Below are 22893 nucleotides of genomic sequence, written 5' to 3' on the forward strand. Positions count from 1 at the left end.
GCTTGGGTACAGATCACAAGAGTACTTGGATAAAACAAAGCAAGAGATACATAATAAAATTTTAAGTGAAATGAGAGCTATGGAAAGAAGAATGAGGAGAATCAATAGCTCAGAAGAGGTGATAAATTCATACAAGAAAAGGACTCCCTGAAAATTAGAATGTGCCAAACAGAAAGTAATAATTCAAAGAGACAAGAAGAAGTATTAAAACAAAATCACAAGGTTGTGAAAAAACTGAAATAGATGTTTTAATACTTGTCCCTTGATAAAGAGGATATGAAGACCAATGAGAAAACCAAATCCTTGGTCAGTCTTGAAGTTTTGTAAGGCACATACTGATTACTTATAGAGTCTGCTGCAAGGTTTGAATTAAAATTCTTAGTAGCAACAGGATGTTGAATTTCTTAGCTCCTCTGGACCTGCTTTTGGGGCTACAGATTGTAAGAAGTTGGGGTCAGCCATCTTTTTCACAAAGACACAAGAAATTAACCCTTGGAAAGCAAAGTATGACTCAGCATAGTATAGCACTGATCGGAGCAAGAGGACCTGGGTTCAAATCCTGATTCTACCTCTCACTCCTTTTGTGATCTTGGGCAAGTCTCTGTATCCCTTTAGACTTAGGTTTCCTCAATCAACACATGATGGGGTCTAAGTACATGACCTCTAAGGTCTCTTCTGTCTCTAAATCTATGAGTCTAGAATAGTCATTGACATTTCTTAGACCCTACTTTTCAGATGATAGATCAGGAATTCTTAACCCTTTTGTGACCTTCATCTTCTGGGTAAGCCTATATATCCCCTCTTAGAATCATGTTTTTAAATACATAAGACAAAATACATAATAAGATTACAATATTGAAATTTTTGTTGTTTAGTTGTTGTGTCTGACCCTTTGTGATCCCATTTGGAGTTTTCTTGGTAAAGATATTGGAGTAGTTTGCCATTTCCTCCTCCAGCTCATTTTACAGATGAGAAAACTGAGGCAAATAGTATTAAGTGACTTGCCCAGGGTCACACAAGCACTAAGTATTTGAGGACAGATTTGAACTTGGGAAGATCAGTTTCCCTGACTCTAGGCCTGGCACTCTATCCACTGTGTCACCCAGCTAACCCATAAAGATGCCTAGAATCAGGAGATAAAGTATTCATGTGGGAGGAACCACAAGGAGGGAGATTTCATTAGATCACAAGGGTGGTATGATATGTGGGGTAAATATAAGAAGACTGGAAATATGGGGAGGTCAGGTTATGAAGAGCTTTGAATGCCAAACTGAGGATTTTATATTTGACCCTTGTTGTTCAGTCATTCCAGTTGTGTCCAACTTTTCGTGATCCCATTTGGGGTTTTCTGGCAAAGACATTGGCGTGCTTTGCCATTTCCTTCTCCAACTCATTTTATGGATGAAGAACTTAAATACAGTTGAAATAAAGCTATAAAAATCTATTGAAAAAAAATTCATGGACTCCAGGTTAAGAACCCCTGCTTTAGGTGGTAATAATAGTCACTAGTCTTTCCACAAAGATACAGGGAAAAAGCTTTCAGAATGCCAAATTCAACTCAACATGGTACAATGGAAAAACACTAGATTTTGAGTCAGAGGGTTGGGGTTCAAATCCTTTAGTCCAAGGTTTCATTCTCAGACCTATTCTTTTGTTGAGTCACTTCATATCTCTGGGCCTTGGTTTTATAATCTATATGAGAGACTTAGACTAAATGATCTCTAAAGTCCTTTCTGGACATAAGTTTATGATCTTACCACCTGTAGGCCCTGGACCTTGTGTCTGACCTTGGTAAATTAATGTCCTTGCTTTTACTGAGGATTGCTATGGAACTGGCTCTATTTGAAACAAAATCTGTTTATCTGATTTATTTTAGCCTTCTGAAATTTGAGAACAGTCATTCTGCTCCATGAAAGCAGAATTCTCCTTGCTGAACAAACATGTTGGATAGAGTGGAAATCCAGAGAATTGTGTAAATTCCAGTTCCTAAAGTGACTTCTCCAAGAGTCCACTAGGGGGTAGCAGATCCCCAAGGACCATCTTGGTGGCTAGGTTGTTGCTAAACAAAACCAAAATATGTGTTCCATCAACTCCTGAATTCACCATCATGATAAATGAAATAGCCTCCTCAAAATGATTGTTCAGGCTGTGTGGCCTCTTGTGCAGGGAGTGTGACCTCATTCCCTAAAGAGGTGATGCAGTTTAAAAAAAATCCAAGCAAGTTCCTATTTTAAGCCAAACATAAGAGAGAAGACACCTTTTCTTTCTTTTTTTTTGGTGGGGGGGAGGTGGGGCTTGGAGAAGAGGAGTCACCTTGAAGACTCCTTGCCTCAGACAGTATACACTAGAGACATCATCTCTCTTCTCTCTTCCTTTCCCCCCACCATTTTCATCTGCAGCTCTAGCTCAGCTGGTGCTTGTTCATTAGTCTGAATCAGGTTGAGGAAAAGCTAGCTTTCTCTTTTCTCCAGCTATGTCAAGGCAGCTTCATAGTTTACAAAGTTTCTTGGAATAGAGAGACATTTATGGGAACTTTAGGTCAAACATACAATCACATGTATATTGAAGCTTTTCATGTTCCCCTTTAAAGAGATATTTAGCAGATAATTTCCTTAATAGGGATGAGGGAGATGGGTGGATGGGGCTAGGACAGAACTTTATAACTAAAGGGCTCCATTCACACCTCCAAGTTCCACCAGAAACATTGGTGAAGCATCTCACAAGTGATCATGTGTTACCAGGGAAAATATGACATGACATGAAATGATATATGATACGATATGATACAATAGAATCAAATAGAATATAAATAATAGAAAATAAATAGAAAATAGACTTAAATATACACTCAACAGTTTGGGGAAGCATCTGGAGAGTCAGCAAATCACTGCTCTTTATCAGTTAGAGCCAGCAGTGGGAAGGGTTGGCTGGGCTTCTCTCCTGGATGTGGCAGCCAAATATAGTAAAAAAAAAAACATAACATGATGTATTCTGAAGCTACATCACACAATGGGGAGAGTATCCCCCTAAGCCCACTTCATTCTGATAACTGAGAATTGGTGATAATAACATTGAAACTTTTCAACTAATCAGATTGAATGCCAATCAGATCAAAGGCCATGAAAGAAATGAAAGCAAATTGAATGCCTTTTACTTTCTTTTCTAAAAAAAGTTAATTTTTAATTTTTTAAAAATTAATTTTTAATTTTATTTTTTTATTTAATGCCTTTTAAAAGGCAAGAAAGGAGTCCATTGGACTGCCAGGTTGTCTTGAAGAGCAGTTCAGTGAAAACAACAGACAATCAGGAAGCCTGAACCCTAGAAGGGTTTTACCACTAGTTCTCCCACTAGCTGGCTGTGTGACAATAGGTAAGTCACTCTCATTCTCTGAGATTTAGTTTCCTCCCTAGTAAAGTTAGGAGTTTAGACCAGCTGGTCTCTATGGTCTTTTCCAGTTCTAAGATGTGAATTCTAGAAGCCAAGGAAACTATGTTATATTTAGTTGGATGGTTGGATGTCCTGTCCACTTGCACTGGGATACTTAGGATATTTGTATGAGTTACAAACCTGTCAGGCTCTCATTTCCTGTAAGTGGTTTGAAGGCTGCCACCTTGTGGAATTGATAAGGTGCTGCTGCTGGTTGGCAAATCTAGTTGATAAATCCCAGCATTGGCTAGATTGAACTTGCTGGAAAGGTAGCTGCAGCTTTTCCTCTCATTTTGTGGCTATCCTTGGCCACTCTTATGCTCATGCCACAATTTTTGAAGCCTTAGGGTGAGGTAGGGTCTCCTAGGGCTCTGACCCTGCAATGAAAAAGAGGCTGGGAAACCTAGGGATTGCTGCAACCTGGAGTGACATGGCTAACTCTTTATGTAGGGGCAATAGTTAATGTCATACAAAGTGAAATGGGCAGGGCTTCATGTCCCCCAAGTAACCTCTGGCACCTGCCTGGCATTTGAAATGCCAACATTCTCTTTCATTCCTTTGGGTCTTGAAAGCTTTACTGGTCCTGAAAGTAATTTTGAATTCATTAGAATGTAAATTCTTCTTTGAGGGGTAAGGCCATTGTAAGTTACAAATAACCTTTAGTTACCAGCTATTTGAGAGCAAAGACAAGCAGAAGAGAGTTGGGAGTGTGGTGGGTCATTGGGGAAGAGTAATTAGGTCTTCATTTCCTTTGTCCTCTTCCACAGGGCTTTCTAAAGCCAATTTTTATCAAGTAGAAAATCCTCCACACCCAACTTATTAATATCTAAGCAAGTAGGGCTTGGCTATATGTTATGCACATAGAGTGATTACCTGAACCACCATGACAAATTCCACTTTTCATGGTTACACTTTTATTACCTTGGTAAGTCTCTCTTTAGGTTCAAAAGATAATCTAGGGCATAAATAACCTCTAGGATATTACTAAAATTGAAAGAAACTCTCTTTAATTGGCTTCTTACCTCCCACTTCAAACTGAGCTGGGGGAAAATGAAAATCTCTTCTCCTTTTTGTACTAGCTTCTCTTTTCTCAATCTTAAACTACACACTTATATACAGAATAAAATGATCATAAATGACCATAAACTTTAATAGGAAATTTAAAATAGTATAGAAATAGAAACTGCCATTAAGACAAGGTATAGTTGTCTAATAGAGGATATGCAACTGGAGAGAGTTCAATAAATTAATCAATAAACATTTATTAAGCATCTACTATGTGCCTGACAGTACACTAAGCTCTGGGGATACTAAAGAAGCAAAAGACAGTGCTTGCCCTCAGGAAGTTTATAATCTAATGGAGGAAACAACATCCAAACAAATATGTACAAAACAAGCTATATAGAAGATAAATAAGGGGCAGCTAGGTGGCACAGTGGATAGAACACCGGCCCTGGATTCAGAAGGTCCTGAGTTCAAGTCTGGCCTCAGACGCTTGACACTAGATGTATGACCCTAGGCAAGTCACTTAACCCCAATTGCCTCACAAAAAAGAAGATAAATAGTTAAAGGCAAATGATTAATAATCTAAATAACAATAAAATAAGTAACAAATAATAATTTATAAGATAAATAATGAACAGAGGTGAAGCTCTAGGATTCTTTTCTTTTCTTTCTTTCTTTTTTTTGTGGGGCAATGAAGGTTAAGTGACTTGCCCAGGGAAGTGTGTGAGGCCAGATTTGAACTCAGGTCCTCCTGAATCCAGGGCAGGTGCTTTATCCACTGTGCCACCTAGCTGCCCCCTTTTTTTCTTTTTCTTTTCTTTTTTTCTTTTTTGAGGTTCTAGGATTAAGAGGGATTAGGGAAAACTTCCAGGAACAACTGAGGTTTTAATTGGGACTTAAAGGAAGTCAGGGAAGTAAGTAAGTAAAGATGAGAAGGAAGAGCATTCTAGGAATGGAGGACAACCAGAGAAAATATCTGGAATCTAGAGGTAGAGGGTCTTCTTTGTGAAACAATAAGATCCAAGTGTTAGTAGATGGAAGGGTATACACATCAGAAAGCAAGGAGTAAGAAGATTGGAAAGGTAGGAGGGGGGTGGATTATGAAGGGCTTTTAATGCAAGATAGAGGGTTTTGGATTTGATCCTGTAGGCAACAAAGAGCCAGTGGCGAATATTGAATGTGTGTGTGTGTGTGTGTGTGTGATATGATTGGACCTATGCTTTGGAAAGTCACTCTAGTAGTTAAATGGAGGATGGGTTGGAGTGGGGAGAGACTTGAGGCAGGTTGATTCACTACCAGGTTATTACAATAACTGGGGTATGAAGTGATGAGGGCCTGGACTAGAGTAGGGGCAGTGTCTAAAGAGAGAAGGGGGTATTTTTGAGAGATGTTGCAAAACTGAAATTGACAGACTTTGGCAACAGCTTGGACATTGAGGGGTGAGTGATAATGAGGAATGCACTATGACTCCTAGGTTTTAAATCTGAGGGACTAGGAAGATAGTGCTGCCCTCTATAGTAATAGGGAAGATGTGTGTGTGTGTGTGTGTGTGTGTGTGTGTGTGTGTGTAGGGTCTGGGGGAAAGAGAATGATGTGAGATTGGAGGTCAGCAGAGAATTTGGGGCAGGATAGGTAGATTAGAGAATCATCAGTAGAGAGCTGATAGTCAAATCCATAGGAGCTGATAAGAGCACCAAATAAATCAATATAGAGGGAGAAGAAAAGAAAGTCCAAGACAGAATCCTAAGGGATACCTATAATTAGAGCTAATGATCTGGAAGAGGATTCAGCGAAGGAGATTGAAAAGGATTGGTCAGAGAGGTAGGAGGAGAACTAGGAGAGAGTGGTGTCTCAAAAACCTAGAGAGAAGAGAATATTAAGGAGGAAACTCATTATCAGTGTCAGGCTACAGAGAGGTCAAAGAGAATGAGTATTGAGAAAAGGTCATTGGATTTGGCAACTCAAAGATCATTAGTAACTCTGGAGAGAGCAGTTTTGGTGGAATGATAAGGTCAGAAGCCAGATTGTAAGGGGTTAAGAAGAGAGGGAGAGGAGAGAAAGCCTATTGTAGATGGCCTTTTTGAGGGGTACAGGACAATAGTTATAGTGGGGATGGAAGGATCATGTGAAGGTTTTTTTCAGGATGGGGGATTGTGTGGGGCTGAAGTGCGGTGGAGGAGTAGCTCTTGGGAAGAGAGTAGGTTGAGGAACTATGCAGTTAGGATATTTGAAGGAGAGTCAATATATATCTTGAAGTCCCCTAGTATGAGGGTAGGAGTTGGAGAGGAGAGAATAACTTTGAGCCAGGTATTTAACTAATTGAGAAAGTGAGGGGAATGACCTGAAGGTCTGTGGACAACAACTACTAGTTTTTATTGAGTGGTAGATATGAATAACATGAAGTTTAAAGAAAGAGAGGTTATTGAGTTATGGGAGTGGGAGGAAAACCTGGAAATGGCAATGGGGAATAAAGAATATTCCAACTCCCCTGCCTTGAGCACTGAGCATAGGAGAATGAGTAAAGGTGCAGCCAGTATTGGAAAGGGTGGCCAAGGAGGCTGTATCATCAGAGGAAGCTAAGTTTTAGTAACAGCTCATAGATGGAAGAAGTGAGAAAGAAGAAAAGATTTAAGATGAAGGAATTTTGTTGTATATAGAATGGGCATTCCATTGGGCATAATGGAAGCACTAAGTGGTGTTTGATTGAAACTTTGGGGAAGAGGATTGAGGGGGATAGGAATGAGGAATTGGGTGGTGGTGGGTAAGAGACACTGGGATGTGAAGGGTATGACCAAGTGTGAGAATGTTCATCACTGGATGGAGGGTGCCACTCCTCTTCACAACAGAGGTTGGAGATTGGCCTGGAGGCAAGTACAATGTGAAATAGGAGGCACAAAGTCAAATGGTCAGTTGCGAGGCTGCTTTACAACTCCTTTTCTTTCCAAAGACTGGAAATTAAGCAGGAAAAGGGCACAGCTGGAGATGGAAGTCAAATCTGCACAGAAGCAAAAAGAAATCCCATACCCCATCAACTTTCCTCTGCCTCTTCCCTGAAAGGACAAATTGAATTTCTTCCCTCTTCTATCCCTATTCCTTTCCAATGGGAGAGGAAGAATGTGTCAGACAGATAAAGGAGGAGGTAATTTTGCCCAGATAATGTTTCAGGGAATCATTGGAAGATAGGTGGTCTCACCAACTCCAGCCTGCTGATTTGGTCCAAGCTTTACATTCCAGTCTTCTCTCACCAGCCTGAACTATTATATTTATTTTCATATGATCAGAACTTACATCTGATCATGCACTCTCTCCTGTTTTCTTTTTTATATGCAATACTATGTATCAAATATTACCATTATGCTTAATGCTTTAAAATAAAAACTAAGCAATTTATGAAATCACTTCAAAACCAATTAAAATCAACAAATACTTTTATGTGTACAAAGTACTATATTAGAGTAGATGCTCTAAGGCATACAGAATTTAGGAAAAGCTCCACATCTTCACTAGAGTTTCCCTTGTTTTCCATCACTGGGGGTAGGCCATAAACTCTCTGTTCCTTGTCAGCTGAGAGGACAGGAGGAGGAGCCAGAGCCAAGGAACCTTACTTTGCCTTCTCTCTGTCTAGTTCCCACATCTCTTTCAGAAGTCTTTTATTTTTTTCCGGGGTAATGAGTGTTAAGTGACTTGCCCAGGGTCACACAGCTAGTAAGTGTCAAGTGCCTGAGGCCAGATTTGAACTCAGATTCTCCTGAATCCAGGGCTGGTGCTTTATTCACTGAACCACCTAGCTGCCCCCTCTTCTTCTTGCTTGTGACATTGGAGAATTCAAGAAACATTTACTGAGGCTCTACCATGTACAAGGAAATGTTCGATGGCCTTGAGAACAGGAGGACTTTGTTCCAAGTTTTTGCCTTTGATACAAGTTGCTGACCATGGTCAAGTTACTCAACTTCTCAATTCTCTCCACACCTCCCTGAGGTTTTAAGTTATATATGAATGGTTTATCTGTACCAGTTTAGGGAATTTCCACACTGAGATTCACAGGTCTGGTGCTCTCTTCTTTGAATGTGAAAGATGCAATGTTCGGATGCTGAGGTACTGCTAGGCATGATGCTAAGGCAACTAGTTTCCTCCTTCTCAGACTCAGTTTCTCACTTCTATAAAATGAATGAGTTGGACTAGATCATTTCTAAAGTCTCTTCTAGGAGGCAGGTAGGTGGCATGGTGGATAAAGCACTAGCCCAGGATTCAGGATGAACTCAGTTCAAATTTGGCCTCAGATACTTGACACTTATGAGCTGTATGACCCTGGGCAAGTCATTTAACTCTCATTGCCTCACAAAAAAATAAATAAAGTCTCTCCTAGCTCTCAGTTCTATGATCCATTTTTACCAGGTAATCCATGAATTGGGTCGAGCTGATTGTCTAGGTAAATATAAAATTTTGATTTGGGTTCATTTGGACCTCTGTGTCCTGGGAGCTTGTCAGTTTTGAAGCTTCCTTGACAAGGCTGCTTGCTATGAGATGGGCTTGGTGATTTGGCCTTGTTCATGTCTCCAGTGTTTAGGACAGTACCCAGTATCCAGTAATCATTTAATAAATAGTTATTGACTGATTGACTAAGTGTGTACAGCTTGGTTATAGTCTTATTTCCTGAATTTGTCTGGGTTCAAGGCATCAGAGATGATTCTGCCTTTGGAATTTTGTAGTTTTAGAGGATGTGGCTTATACATATTAATACTATGGACAGAATTTTCATCCTATGATGCTCCTCAGCTATCATTAATTGAACATGAGCTTTGATTTCTAGTTATCTTTTCTGCAAGGGAAGGAGCTTATACTTAACCAACCTCCTTTGTAAAAAAGAATACAGATATCCTTATGTGATCAAGAGCACATTTTTGCAAGATGCTTGTCTGAGGCTATCAGGGACTCTTTATGGCCAGATACCATCTTTGGGCCAGGTGTATGTCAGTCTATGGCTAGAGGTAGGTCAGTTTGTCAACATGGAACAGAAAAACACTACATAGGGAAAGGGACTCATGATGTTAGCTTCCTTAGTGCCATAGTGTTCAAACCATTGTTCTAAACACCATGATAATGATGATGATAGTAACAATAATAATAATAAATAATCCATCACATCACTTGCTCATACACCTTCAGTAATTCCCTATTGCTGATAAGCTAAAGTACAAACTCTTCACTCTGGCATTCAAGGAACTACACTCTGACTCCAAGTTTTTCAGCCTTATTTCACTCTATTCTCCTTCATGAACTTTATGTTTCAGCCAAATTATTCTGTTCACTGTTTTCTGACCTCATCCTACTCTCTCCTCCTTCTATGCATTTGAGCACACTGGACCCCAGGCCAAGAATACAGTTCTCTTCATCCTTCTTCAATCCTTCTCTCCCAGCAAGGGGGCAATTCAGCAACCACTTCCTCCAATAAACCTTGCCTGATTCCTTCAGCCAAAAGGATTCTCTCTCTTCTCACATTTTTATAAAATACTTTTTTTCTTGAGTCAGGACTTTAAACAACTTATCATATTTTACCTTGGATCATACTTACTTGTATAGCTGTTATACTCCCTCTATTAGATTGTAAGCTTCCTGAGGGCAGGAACTATGTTATTAATCTTGAAAAGTGCTAGGTAGTAGTAGGTATTTAGCAAATGTTTTTCAAACAGAATTGAATTATACTTGAATTGAAAGGGCCCTCTCAATGACATGGTAAAGGAGGCCGGGAAAGTCTTATTACCCCTGTTTTATAGGAACCCATATAAAACTACAGAGCTAATTAAGAGGCAGAGCTGGAACTGGCATCTGGGTCTCAATTAATCAACAGGCATTTTTATTAGTTACCTACCACATGTCAAGAATTATTCTAGGTGTTAGGATAATAAGACAAAAATGATACTCGCTACCTTCAAGGAGCTTATATTCTATATAAATGGAAAAACATATGCATATATAGGTATATCCAAAATAGACACATTGTGATTTATTGTCTGTGGGTGTCTGGAGTGGGGAAGGTAAGAACTACTTAGATGGAATAAAGACAAAAATGACACAGTTCCTGCCTTCAAGGAGCTTACATTTTATAAGGAGAGACAAACATACATATATAGATATATACAAAATAGATTCAAGGTGTGTGTGTGTGTGTGTGTGTGTGTGTGTGTGAGAGAGAGAGAGAGAGAGAGAGAGAGAGAGAGAGAGAGAGAGAGAGAGATTGAGAGAGAGAGAGGTATGCTAGAGGATAAGGAAAGACTTCCCATTGAAGGTGGTACTTTAGCCAAGTCTTTAAGGAAACTAGGTATTCCAAGAGGCAGAATAGAGGATTGAGTGCATTCTAGGCATAGAGCAAGCCAGTGCCAAGGCGCAAAGATGAGAGATGGAGTGCTAGGTATGACAAATAATAAGGCCACTTTGGCTGAAGCATCGAATGTGTGAAGGGGAGTCATATATAATAAGTCTGGAAGTGTAGGATGGAGTCAGGTTGTAAAGAGCCTTCAATGCCAGAGAAAGGTGTTTATCTTTGATACTAAAGATAATAGGGAATCACTGGAGTTTATTGGGTAGGAGATTTACAGGGCCAGATCTGTTTCGGGAAAGTTTCTTTAGCAACTGTGTGGAGGAGGATTGGAGTGTGAAGAGATTTGAGAGAGGCAGATCAATTAGGAAGCTATTGCAATAGTCCAGATGATGAAAGACCAGTTGAAGATCCTTTCCCCCTCACCATTTTTCCTGATGGATCTATGAAAGAACATTTTATTGGACAACCTGGGTGTCTTTTCTAACCCAACCCCCAGATTTATGGACTTTTCATTTCATGCCTTCCATAGTCAGAGTAGGACCTAGCATAACTATATCATAGGGTGGGGGTGGGATGGAGAATTCAGCCAGTTGTCCCCATTGTTTGTCTGGGCTTGGTGAATAATTTAAAATCTTTTTACTAAAATCTGAGGCTACTGATTGGCAGACTCAGCAGGCACTTTGGACTCCTTTAAAAAATTCATAAGGTGTTTGAGAAACTGCAGGCACAGTGTCCTCTATGATGCTGAGCTGGGGGAATCTGATCTGTGCTCTGGCCTTGCTGCACTGGGGGGTGGGTGGAGGGACTGGTGAAGGCCAAGCCCACCTATCCCTCATCCTGGAAGAGAGAAAAATCCTAAGCAGGTCCCTGGGCAAAGAAGGAGGAAGGCTCTGCAGGCTGGGTAAAAGGAGAAGAAGATGGTCTTCACTGTCCCAAATTCTCTTTAGATTTTTGCTTCTGCTCCACTCTAACCCTCCACCTTCATGCCAAGCACAATATTCTCCTTCTAGGAGGTACTGGAATAAGGGTCTATTGAATGTGACTCTATATGTGACTATTCCGGAATCGTTTGAGGGCTGACAATCTCCTTTTGCTGTTCCTGCTTACCCAATTCCCCTGAGTGTCTCCTTAGAGCCATAGCTGGCTCTGGCCTATTCTAGCCTCTTTCCCTTTAAGGCAGTTCTTCCTTGAGTTCTTAAGATCATTAGGTGAGTCTTTTCAAGGAAAGTATGATAGATGCCTGGTGCAGTTTACTTATTTCTCAGGAACTGAACCCTGTCAAACTGAGAAAGACGGGGGGAAAGGGAAGTCTGTCTCATCTGCTTCTTTAAGAATGAAGATTTTTTTCTAGAGGGAGAATAGTTGAGATGCCCCCTAGCTTGAGGCAGCTAGGTGGCATGGTGTATAGACCTCCAGGCCTGGAGTCATGAAGACCTGAGTTCAAATTTAGCCTCAGACACTTGTCAACTGTGTGACCCTGGGTAAGTCACATAACCTTTGTTTGCTTTAGTTTCCTCATCTATAAAATGGCCATAGTAATAGTGCCTTCCTCCCAGAGAGAATGAAATAATAATCATAAGGGGTTTAGCATATTGTCTGACACAGAGTAATTGCTATATAAATGTTAACAATTATTATTATTATTTATTTAGGTTGGAAGCAGGGGAAGCATTTCACTTTAGGCCTAGCTTGTTTTCTCAGGTTTTTCTCATACAGACCTGGAGCCATCAGAAGGAACTAGCTGGGGAGACTCCTATCTGGCAGTGAAGGTAGTACTTTGGGTGGCTTTTCTAGCCTACATAGGTCAGTGGCAGCAAAGTAAAGTGAATTAGCTTTACTTCCTCAGATCTGTGGACTCTGAGTGATGCCCAGATACATGTCCAGGGTGCTGGAGGGGGCAGGGAGAGAAGATGGAAAGAAGGAGATAAGAATGCTCCCTTCTCCCTCCAGTGCTAGATGGGAAAGTGTAAACAATTGTCTTTGGAAGGTGATGTGGGATGCTGCTTCACTTCCTGAATTCATTTGCTTGGCTCCTGGTGTCTCAGCTGGGGATTGGCAGGGGTGGGAAGATGGAGGGAAGCCAGGGGTTGAGAAAACAAAAAGGATGGTAAAGAATTCCAAGTGCATGATGCATGTCAGCTCTGTTGGAGGGAGCAGGAAGGCTGCAGTGTTTGGTCACGATTCCATCCATGGAAGAATGGTCAGGTTAGCTGATGCAGAGAGACCAGCAGGGAGATTCCCCCCTTGCCTCTAAAAACAGTAAGGGTAACTTTAATGTACCTGAGGTCAAGGAGAAAAGAACCCAAGCAGGGCAAGGACAAAATACTGACAAGCAAGTTGGAATCTCAGGGTTTTAAAATGCCTGTGCAATTTCAGTTGTATCTACTGCTTATATAGTAAGAAGTATTATATGGGAACTCAGGTTCTTCAGGGTCCAGGCTATGAAATGAAATGAGCAAGCATTTATTGAACATTTACTATGTGCCAAGCACTGTGCTAAGCTCTGGGAATACAAATCAAAAAGCAAAGACAGTCCCTATCTGTAGAGAATTGAGGCCAATTTGTAAGGAGAGTCTGAAAAATTGACCTGTCTTATTTGGAATTCTGCCACATAGCAAATTCAATTCAATTCATTTCAATTCAACCAACATTTATTAAGACACGCTGCATGCAAGGCATTATGCTAAACACTGTGAATTCAAAGATGTTTATAACAAAGAGTCTGCTCTCAAGGTCTTTGGAATTTAATGAAGGAAAAGGCATATTACTCAAGTATTTATGATGAGACAGTGAGATAAGTTTCAAGGAAAGGTCCAGGCAAAATGATCTAGGAACTTTTGGACAAGTCACCTAATTTCTCCCAGGAAATTGGGAAGTATTGTGAGAAAAGGCCTGGAGACAGAAAGAGGAAGGATTGGAATGGAGATCAGAGATTAGGTAGTCCATTTAGGCTGAAATGCAGGGTATCCGAGGGATCATAGAATGAGATAAGTTTGGAAAGACACATTGGAGCCCCAATAAGGGAAGGACACCAAAGCAAATGCCAATTTCAGGCTACTTAGAACTTGTTTGTCAGGCAATAAAGAACCATAGAAGGTTTTTGAGTAGAGGAGTAACATGATTAGGATAGTACATTAGGAAGATTACTACAATGATGTGAAAGATGCACTGGAGAGGGGAGAGACTGGAGACAGTCAAGGAGACCAGTTTGGATGCTGTTACAATAATTTAGGTAAATAAAACTGAGAACCTGAACTGAGATCTTTGTTGTCAGAGTGAAGAGAAGACAATGGACATGAGTTACAACAGAGCTAATGTTATAGCCAGGGTCCAAGGTATTGTTTTTTTATTTTTTAATTATCCAGGTTGATGATGATTAATTTCTTTTTAAAAATATTTTTTCAATTGCACACAAAAGTTTTTAACATTCATTTTAAAAAATTTTGAGTTCCTCCCTCCACCACCCTGCATTGAGGAAGCTAGCAATTTGATATGTTATACATAAACGGTCATGCAAAAACCATGGATAATATGATTCCTTTCATATAGGAAACTCTTAGTCCATAGGTCATGTATTCAGATATGTAAGGGATTTTAGAGGCCTTCTATCATTGCCATCATAAGATACTGGATAACAAGAGCCAGAAGGAATCTCAGAGTCCATTTAGTTCAGTTCCTTCACATTACTGATGAGGAAACTGAGGCTCCAGGAGATTAAGTGAGATTGATGAGGTCATTAAGCTAGTGTCAGAAATAGCATTTAAACCCAGCTTTTCCTGATTTCCCATGCAGCCCTCTGTCTACTACATCTCCCTGACTTTCCAACCCCAGTAAAAAGTAAAAATAATACTCATTTGTTGGAAGCAGCCCTGGTATATGGGTTGCGCATAGCAGAGAAAGAGCCCAGTCCATGACGATCATGGGAGCAGATTAGTAGAAGGTAGCAGATGAGGGTGGTAGCACAGGAAGCCATATACACCCCCTTCCATCTGCCAACCCCAGAAAATTTCTGAGAAAATAGCAAGCAACGAAGGAAGGAAGGCAAGGGGAGGAGAAACTAGGGGGCTGAGAAGCAAAGCCTTCATCAACCAAAGAGTGACAAACCAAGGAAATGGGGCATTGGAAGGTGGGTCAGGGACCCTGACAAGACAAATGGAGCCAGATCAGAGGCAGGTCATAAGAAGCAAAAGAATGGAAGTCTCTGTAGAGACTTCCTAGTATCCCTGCCCAGGATGGCATGTAGTCCGCATCATTTGACAAATTTGGAGATCATGACTGTTGTTCAGAAATCTGAAGAGCTCCCTGTTCAATGGAAGCATCTTTATTAGGATTTATTTCACTGGTGCTGAAGGGAAAATCCAGCTAACAGATTTTTGCCAACATGTTTCATTAGAGAATAAGGTGACATTAAAGGTGGCTCGGGGCCAACACTAGATTGACTGATTGGGGCATTTTCTCCCCCTCTAGTCCAAGCTCTGTCTTTTGGCTCCTCTTTCCTGGCAGCCTTTTGCAAGAATAGTACCCTGCTGTATGAAATGCCTTGGGAAATGGGAGCACTGTGAGATGCCTTTATCAAAACCTGGTTGTTTTCCATGTAGCTAATAGCCATCTATCACTGGGAGTACTTGGCTGACACTCTGGGAGAACAAGGAAGACAGATCATTCTGTGGCTGGAAGGCTTCCAAGAGACAGAACATTCTGGGGTGTTAGGAAGAAAGTAATTTGATTAATCTAATTTGTACTAAGGTGTAAAAGACTGGTATCCTCAACTCTCTCAGGGCTGTCATCATTTTAAAGGAGGACCACACTATTAACCAAAATGGACTCCTAACTGGCGGAATGTTAAACAGGGCAATAAAGCAACAGGAAGCAATTCAGGCAGTATAAAGGAGATAGTTTTAGACAGGGCACCTACATACAGTTATGTGTGTTAAATAATGAGAGGTTTTCTAATAGCTATGGAGGTAGGGAGCTGTATGTGTCTTCTTGACTGAGGAAGTGATGTATTCTTATGGATGACACTCCAAATGGAGCCAATGAAGTTGGTTCAGCTTGGTTGTACCTGGCTTGTTTGGTGCAGTGTCTTTTGGGGCCTTCCAAAGAGCTCTGGGTTGATTTGAATCAATGCTAGTTTTGATTTATAGATCAATAAATCCCCCATTGACTCACTACTACTCACTGCAAAGTGGTAATCTTTTTTTTTTTTTTTTTTTTTTTTTTTTTGGTGTGGCAATGAGGGTTAAGTGACTTGTCCAGGATCACACAGCTAGTAAGTGTCAAGTGTCTGAGGCCAGATTTGAACTCAGGACCTCCTGAATCCAGGGCCAGTGCTTTATCCACTGCGCCACCTAGCTGCCCTCAGCAACCTTCTTTTTTAAATCTCTCCCCTTCACCCACTACTCTCAACAGAAGGAAGAATGAAAAGATACAGTAACTTTCATCACCCATATAGATAAAAGCTGCAAAACAATCAAGAGATTCAGAGGAAATCTGTGAATTTGTGTGAATATGGGAATGTGTAAGATCATATGTGAGAGCATATTTGTGTAAGTGTTCAAGTATGTCATAGATTTAGAGATCAATGGGACCTTAGAGGATATCTAATCCAAAGCTCTAATTTTACACATGGAAAAACTGAGGTCCAGAGAAGTTAAATGACTTACCTAAGGTCACACGGGTAGTAAATGACAGAGGCAGGATTTGAGCCCAGATTCTTGGATTCCAAAGCATGCATCTTTTCATTGTACCATAGTTCTCTGGGTTCATGATGGTATAAGGTGTGAATAAATATGTTTGCAAGTAGGTGTCGTGTGAGCTCATGAGTGTGTTTACATAAACGTGGGTGGACATATGAATATATTTGTGGGTATAAATACTTATATATTTAGGAGCATGCTAGTTATAAGCACATGTCTATGGTTGTGAACAGATTTGGTAAGTGTCTGTAGCTGCCTGTGATTCTGTGTGCATGTGAGTAAATTTGAGTGAATGTACCTGTGTATGTTTGTGAGTGTGGGTTGTGCTCAGATCTGGTGTACATACTAATTATAGATGGTCGGAGTATTAGCAAAGCATATTTCGTAGTTAGACAAGCTTTTTCTTTAAGGCCTGACAGGAAACAAGGTGATTCCCTTCACCCAAAATCCACAAGACAAGTGTGATCTTAGCTAATACCCTTATGTTTCATTTTTCTTTTTTTTCAGGGCAATGAGGGTTAAGTGACTTGCCCAGGGTCACACAGCTAGTAAATGTCTGAGACTAGATTTGAACTCAGTTTCTCCTGACTCCAGGGTTGGTGCTCTATCCATTGGGGAAATTAGAAAGGGCCCCATGTAGGAGATGGCATTTGAGTTAAGCTTTGAAGGAAACTAGGAATTCTAAGAAATAGAGATGTTGAGCGAGTATATTATAAGCATAGGGAACAGCTCATGAAGAGGCACAGATATGGGTGATCAGGTGTCTGAGTGTGGGAAGGCCAATTTTGTTGCGTTGTAGTTTGCATAAAGGCAGATAATATCCATTAGGACTGGAAAGGTAGGTTGGACATAGGTTGTGAGGGATTAAAAGTCAAACAGAAAAGGTTATTTTGGATTCTAGAGGTAATAGATAACCACTGGAGTTTGTTGAGGTGGGGGTGACATGGCTAGAATTGCACTTTAGGAAAATCACTTTAGCAGCTGTTTAGAGGATACACTGGAGAAGGGAAAGCACTTGAGGCTGAGAACAACTTTGGAAATTATTACAATAGTTAGGCTAGGGTTTGAACTAGGGTGGTGGTTGTGAAGGTAAGAGAGGAAAGGATAGAATTGAGAGGTATTGTGTAGGGAAAGGACAAGATTTGGCAACAATATGTATGTGCGGTGAGAGAGTAAGCAGTTGGTGACTGATACTGTGAAACTGGATGTTTGGAAGGATGGAGGTACCTTGAATAAAAATAGGGAAGTTAGGAAGTAGGAAATTTTTTGGGGGGGAGGGAAGATAATGAGGTCTGTTTTGGATATATTGAATTATAGATTTCTGTCAAAATAGAGATGTTCAGCAAATAGTAAGATAGTACTGGAATTCACTTGGTATATAAATTTGGGAATAATTTTCAAGGGGATGGTTTTTGAAACTCTGGAAACTGATGAGATTTTCAAGAGAGAAGGGAATTTAGGGGAGATTATTGGGCTGGGTCTATGAATAAAAGGTGATATTGGGATATGGAAAATGATCCAGTTGCTGAGGGCAGCTGCACAGAAGAACAATGAAAGAACAGTGTAATGAAAACCAGGAAGGAGAGAATATTCAGGAGGGGTGGATGGTCAACAGTGTCAAAGTCTACAGAGAAATCAAGAAGGATAACAGAGAAACATACCATTGGATTTTATCATTAAGAGATTGTTGGTAACATTGATGATAGCAGTTTCAGTTGAGTGGTCCAAGCCTGATTGGAAGGAGTTGAGAAGGCTTATTGGAAGTATTGGGGAGGTGAAGAATTGGAGGTAATGAATATAATTGGCATTTTATAGAAGTTTGGTTATGAAAGGGAAGACAGGTATAGGATGACAGCTTGAAAGGGTGGAAGGATCAAATGAAGAGGCTTTTTTTTTTTTTAGTGAGGCAATTGGGGTTAAGTGACTTGCCTAAGGTCACACAGCTAGTAAGTGTTAAGTGTCTGAGGTCAGATTTGAACTCAGGTCCTCCTGACTCCAGGGCTGGTACTCTATCCACTGCACCACCTAGCTGCCCCGAAGAGGCTTTTTTAGGAATAAGGAAAGATTTGGCCATGTTTGAACATGCCACTATTTGAAGGTGTGTGTGTATGTATGTATGCATGTATGCATGTATGTATGTATATATGTATGTGTGTGTGAGAGAGAAAGATATATATATATATATATATATATATATATATCTTTCTCTTAGAGAGAGAGAGAGAGAGAGAGAATATTATTGAAGATACATACTCCTGGAGAAAGATACTTGTTGGGTATGATGTAGAGGTATAGGCTGCACATGTATGGGAGTAACCCAGAGGGCAGAACCAATAGCAATGGGTGGAAGGCACAAAGGAGCACATTTAGGTGTGATGTCAGGAAAATTTTCTTAATAAATAGAGCTGTCCCAAAGTGGTGGGATGTTCCCCCTCATTGGGGGTCTTCAAGTGGAAGCTGGATGACCACTTTTCATGTATGTTATACTGGGAATTGTGTTCATAAGTGAATTGGAGTATATATATTTTTGAGGTCTCATCTGACTCAAAGATTCTGCAATTTTCCACAATGCATAGAGAAAGCTATTTGAGATAACAGTATAAAAGCACTTTGAAAGTAATGGATTTATATAAAGAGATGGTACTATAATAGTTGTTATCAATAATGATAATAACAGTGCTATTCCTATTCCTTTGATACTCAATAAATGGTCAGGTAAATAGGGTTATAGGTACACCCAAGGTATTATGGAGAAGATAAGTACTTTCATGACATAATGAAATCTACTAAATGCCTTCTGTGGTGTATTTGCTTAGCTGGACTAGTATTAGTCTATTCACGTGTGATGCTGGACCTCAGCTGTCAACATATTATCAATAGCTGAGAAATACAAGTCAACTCACTCATGTAATTAGCTAGGTTGCTGGAGGCTAGGGGAGTGTGTTGAGAGCTCTGTTCCCTTTTAAAATCTATAAATTAAATTTTTATTGACTTTAGTGTGAGATGTTAAAAAAAAATCAATGCATCCGTCTCCTACATCTTTTCTTCACTTTCCTACTCCTTAATGAGTTAGATAAACACAACCCTGACTCCATATGAAACCTGAGAAGATTATGCAGAATGGGTGGGATCTTTATGTTTAGCTAGTAGCTTTCTGTTGTCCAATATATAAGATCATATTGTGATAAAATAATGGGATTTAGCAGATACTCAAAGACCCACCTGGAGATTAATCTAAACTGATTGTATCAAGTGAGAGCTATTGACTGTTGATTAGTCTACTTCAAAGTTAACTAGATTGTAATCACACCTGGCTAGCCCTTAAGAAGGTATTGTTCTCAGAAGCTAGACTTTGAACTCAACTTGAGAACACCTTCAAAACCAATGGATTTGGATGACACCAACCAATCAGCCTGAAGCAGTGTGTAAGGACCGCCTCCGTTCCTGACCTATAAAAAGCTTCCACAATCAAACTTGCTGGAGAGTTCCTGACTGAAGTAGGCTCGAGGTGGAGTACTTGAGGAAGAACCCAACCAGACTGGAGCTCTAGGCTAGATAGGCCTTTTCTTAACTTTCTGAACTCCATGGGAATACCTGTATGCTTTAATAAATGTTTAATGCCCAAAGACTGGTGCTAAAGCTTCTAATTTAAGGTGACCACAATATAGATTTTAAACATCACAATATGAAATATGATTCTGGTTAAATTATGGAGAGCCTATGTTTTCTTATTAATTTTCTCCAAATAATTTTTTTTGGCATGGAAATGAAGGTTAAATGACTTGCCCAGAGTCACACAGCTATTAAGTGTCAAGTGTCTGAGTCCAAATTTGAGCTCAGGTCCTCCTGAATACAGGGCTGGTGCTTTATTCACTGCACCACCTAGCTGCTCCCGATAAAAAAATTTGACAGGAGAATTTTATCTCTCTCATTAGAATGTAAGCTATTGTGAATAGGGATTGTTTTATATTTTGTATTTATATTTCCAGAGCCTAGCATGGTGCCTAGCATAAATTAATTGCTTAATAAATACATGCTAATTGGTTAATATGTTTCCATTTCTTTCTCTATTTTTTATTTGATAAGGGGCCAATATGCACTCAATCCTCTTCTGATTACTCTTTTTTTTTTGTGCAGGGCAATGGGGGTTAAGTGACTTGCCCAGGGTCACACAGCTAGTAAGTGTCAAGTGTCTGAGGCCAGATTTGAACTCAGGTACTCCTGAATCCAGGGCCGGTGCTTTATCCACTGCGCCACCTAGCCGCCCCCCTGATTACTCTTTTTTAATGTATAAAACTGTATTTCTGGATTCTTAAAGACCATGCCAGGGGGACATAGGCTCTAGGGGATCCTGTCAAGCTGGAAAATTTACGTGTGTCTGAACAGATTATATGTCTGTCACATGAGGACCAGCTCATTTAATTACAGATAAGCTTATCCGTAGAAGACTGACCATTAGGTGATGAATTGTTTTGATGCAATAACTAAAACCCCTTTTTTTTCTTTTTTTTTAAAATTGAGGCAATTGGGGTTAAGTGACTTGCCCAGGGTCACACAGCTAGTAAGTGTTAAGTGTCTGAGGCCGGATTTGAACTCAGGTACTCCTGACTCCAGGGCCGGTGCTCTATCCACTGCGCCACCTAGCTTCCCCACTAAAAACCCTTTTTTGAAGTAATGGATGGAGGTACATAAGTGAACGGTATACCTGCATTGATGAAATTATGGACATTTTGAAGCAAGGATTGGGGAATGGTGACATTTGAGTTCTCAATGTCTAGTTATGTAATTTTCCATGAAACTGCACTGGTCTGTGATTTTGCTGTATTTAGTATAAATGCAAGAATTTTTCTAGACTGCAGGCTTAAGTGAAGGTTGGGATAGTGTCTCACTAATTTTTGCATGTTCCTTCACAATGAGGGGAGTTTGATATAGAGAAAGTTCTCAGAAAATATGTTTAATTAAATATATTTTTGAAGAGAAGAAATGGATGTCAATAAAATTCTCTAAATTTTTGAGGTGAGACATGACGATGACTTAAAAGAGTTCCTATCTACCTCTAATTCTGGACACAGAAATAAACTCACAAAGTCCATCCACATGCTTTTTTGCTTCTCATTGTTCTAGTTGTAAAAAATCATGCTGATGATATGCAGGAAGTAATAGAGCTATGTACACCTGAAGAATGCCTGTGGGGTCATCTTTTGGACATTTTTGTTCAGCTCATTTGACCACCACCTGATTTTCCTTATTCATGGCCTTATATCTTTATCCCTGATTTCAGTGTTTCATGAATGTTTCTGAATTGGGATTTTATTGTGGTCTGGATGGAATATGAAAGCTTTTCATCATATAGATTCAGCCCTCAATGATGACTATACAGGAGAAGAAATGAAAGGGACTGTTGAAGAATGGATGGAAAGCAGAACTCAGGGTCAGGAAGACCTGGTTGAAGTTCCCCTTCTGACCCATTTTGGTTGTATTACTCTGAGAAAGTCATTTAACTTTTCAATGCCCTAGATATCTCTTTAACACCGTAAACTTTAATACAGTTCCTCGTTAGTGCTGGTAGGAGAGGTTTCCTCATGACCACTACCTTACACCAGTGAAATCACAAGTCTGATTAAAAAAAAGAAATGCAATCCATCATGTGGATAACCCAAAGCAGAAGGCAAATTAAACCTTTTTCTAGTTGGTTTGGAAGTCATATTGTTACTTATGAGATTATCAAATCTCTTATTGATAAGAAAACAGCAGAGATAAATGTTGCTTATCCTGAAAATATACTGGTTGGGGTGTGTGAAGGCCAACCAGAAGTGTTTTGGAGGTTAGTGAGGGTTGAGGGAGAAGAGGGAGGGAGGGAAAACTGGCCCTTCATTTGCAATGGATAGACAACCCATATAAATGATAAATAAGTACTGCCTAGATTTTTGTGGTGCTGAAGAACAGCTCCCAGGCTAAAGAAAAGGTATACTTCAGGGAGGGCATCTTGCTCTTATAGATTCTGTGAACCTAACAAAACACACACACACACACAAACCTAGTGAAGTGGACTGAAATTAGGTTGCTGACAAGTCATTATCTATATAAACAAACCATGGTGTCTGTATAGACATAAGGTGAAAAATAGAAATGATTAACAAACTGACTCTTTTGAAGTGACAGACTTTTAACTGAGGAAATGAAGAGCAATTAAAGACTTAACTTCCTTGGTCCACAGAAAGGTGTTGTGTGAAACTCCAAGTATTATTCAAGTGAACATTGGATGTGAAGAAGAAAATACTTTCTAGGCAGTTTGACCTAGCTCTCCTGCTGGGTATCACTTTCAAAGTATTCTGTGAAGGACAGAAACAGAACCTCGGAGCCCTCACACCCAGTATCAGTTAGGAGGCTTGAGCAGCTGGTTGGAGATTTTCAAAGGTATCAAATTAATGAGTGGGAACTTATCTC

This window comes from Dromiciops gliroides, chromosome 2 (assembly GCF_019393635.1).
Source record: "Dromiciops gliroides isolate mDroGli1 chromosome 2, mDroGli1.pri, whole genome shotgun sequence".
Classification (NCBI taxonomy): Eukaryota; Metazoa; Chordata; class Mammalia; order Microbiotheria; family Microbiotheriidae; genus Dromiciops; species Dromiciops gliroides.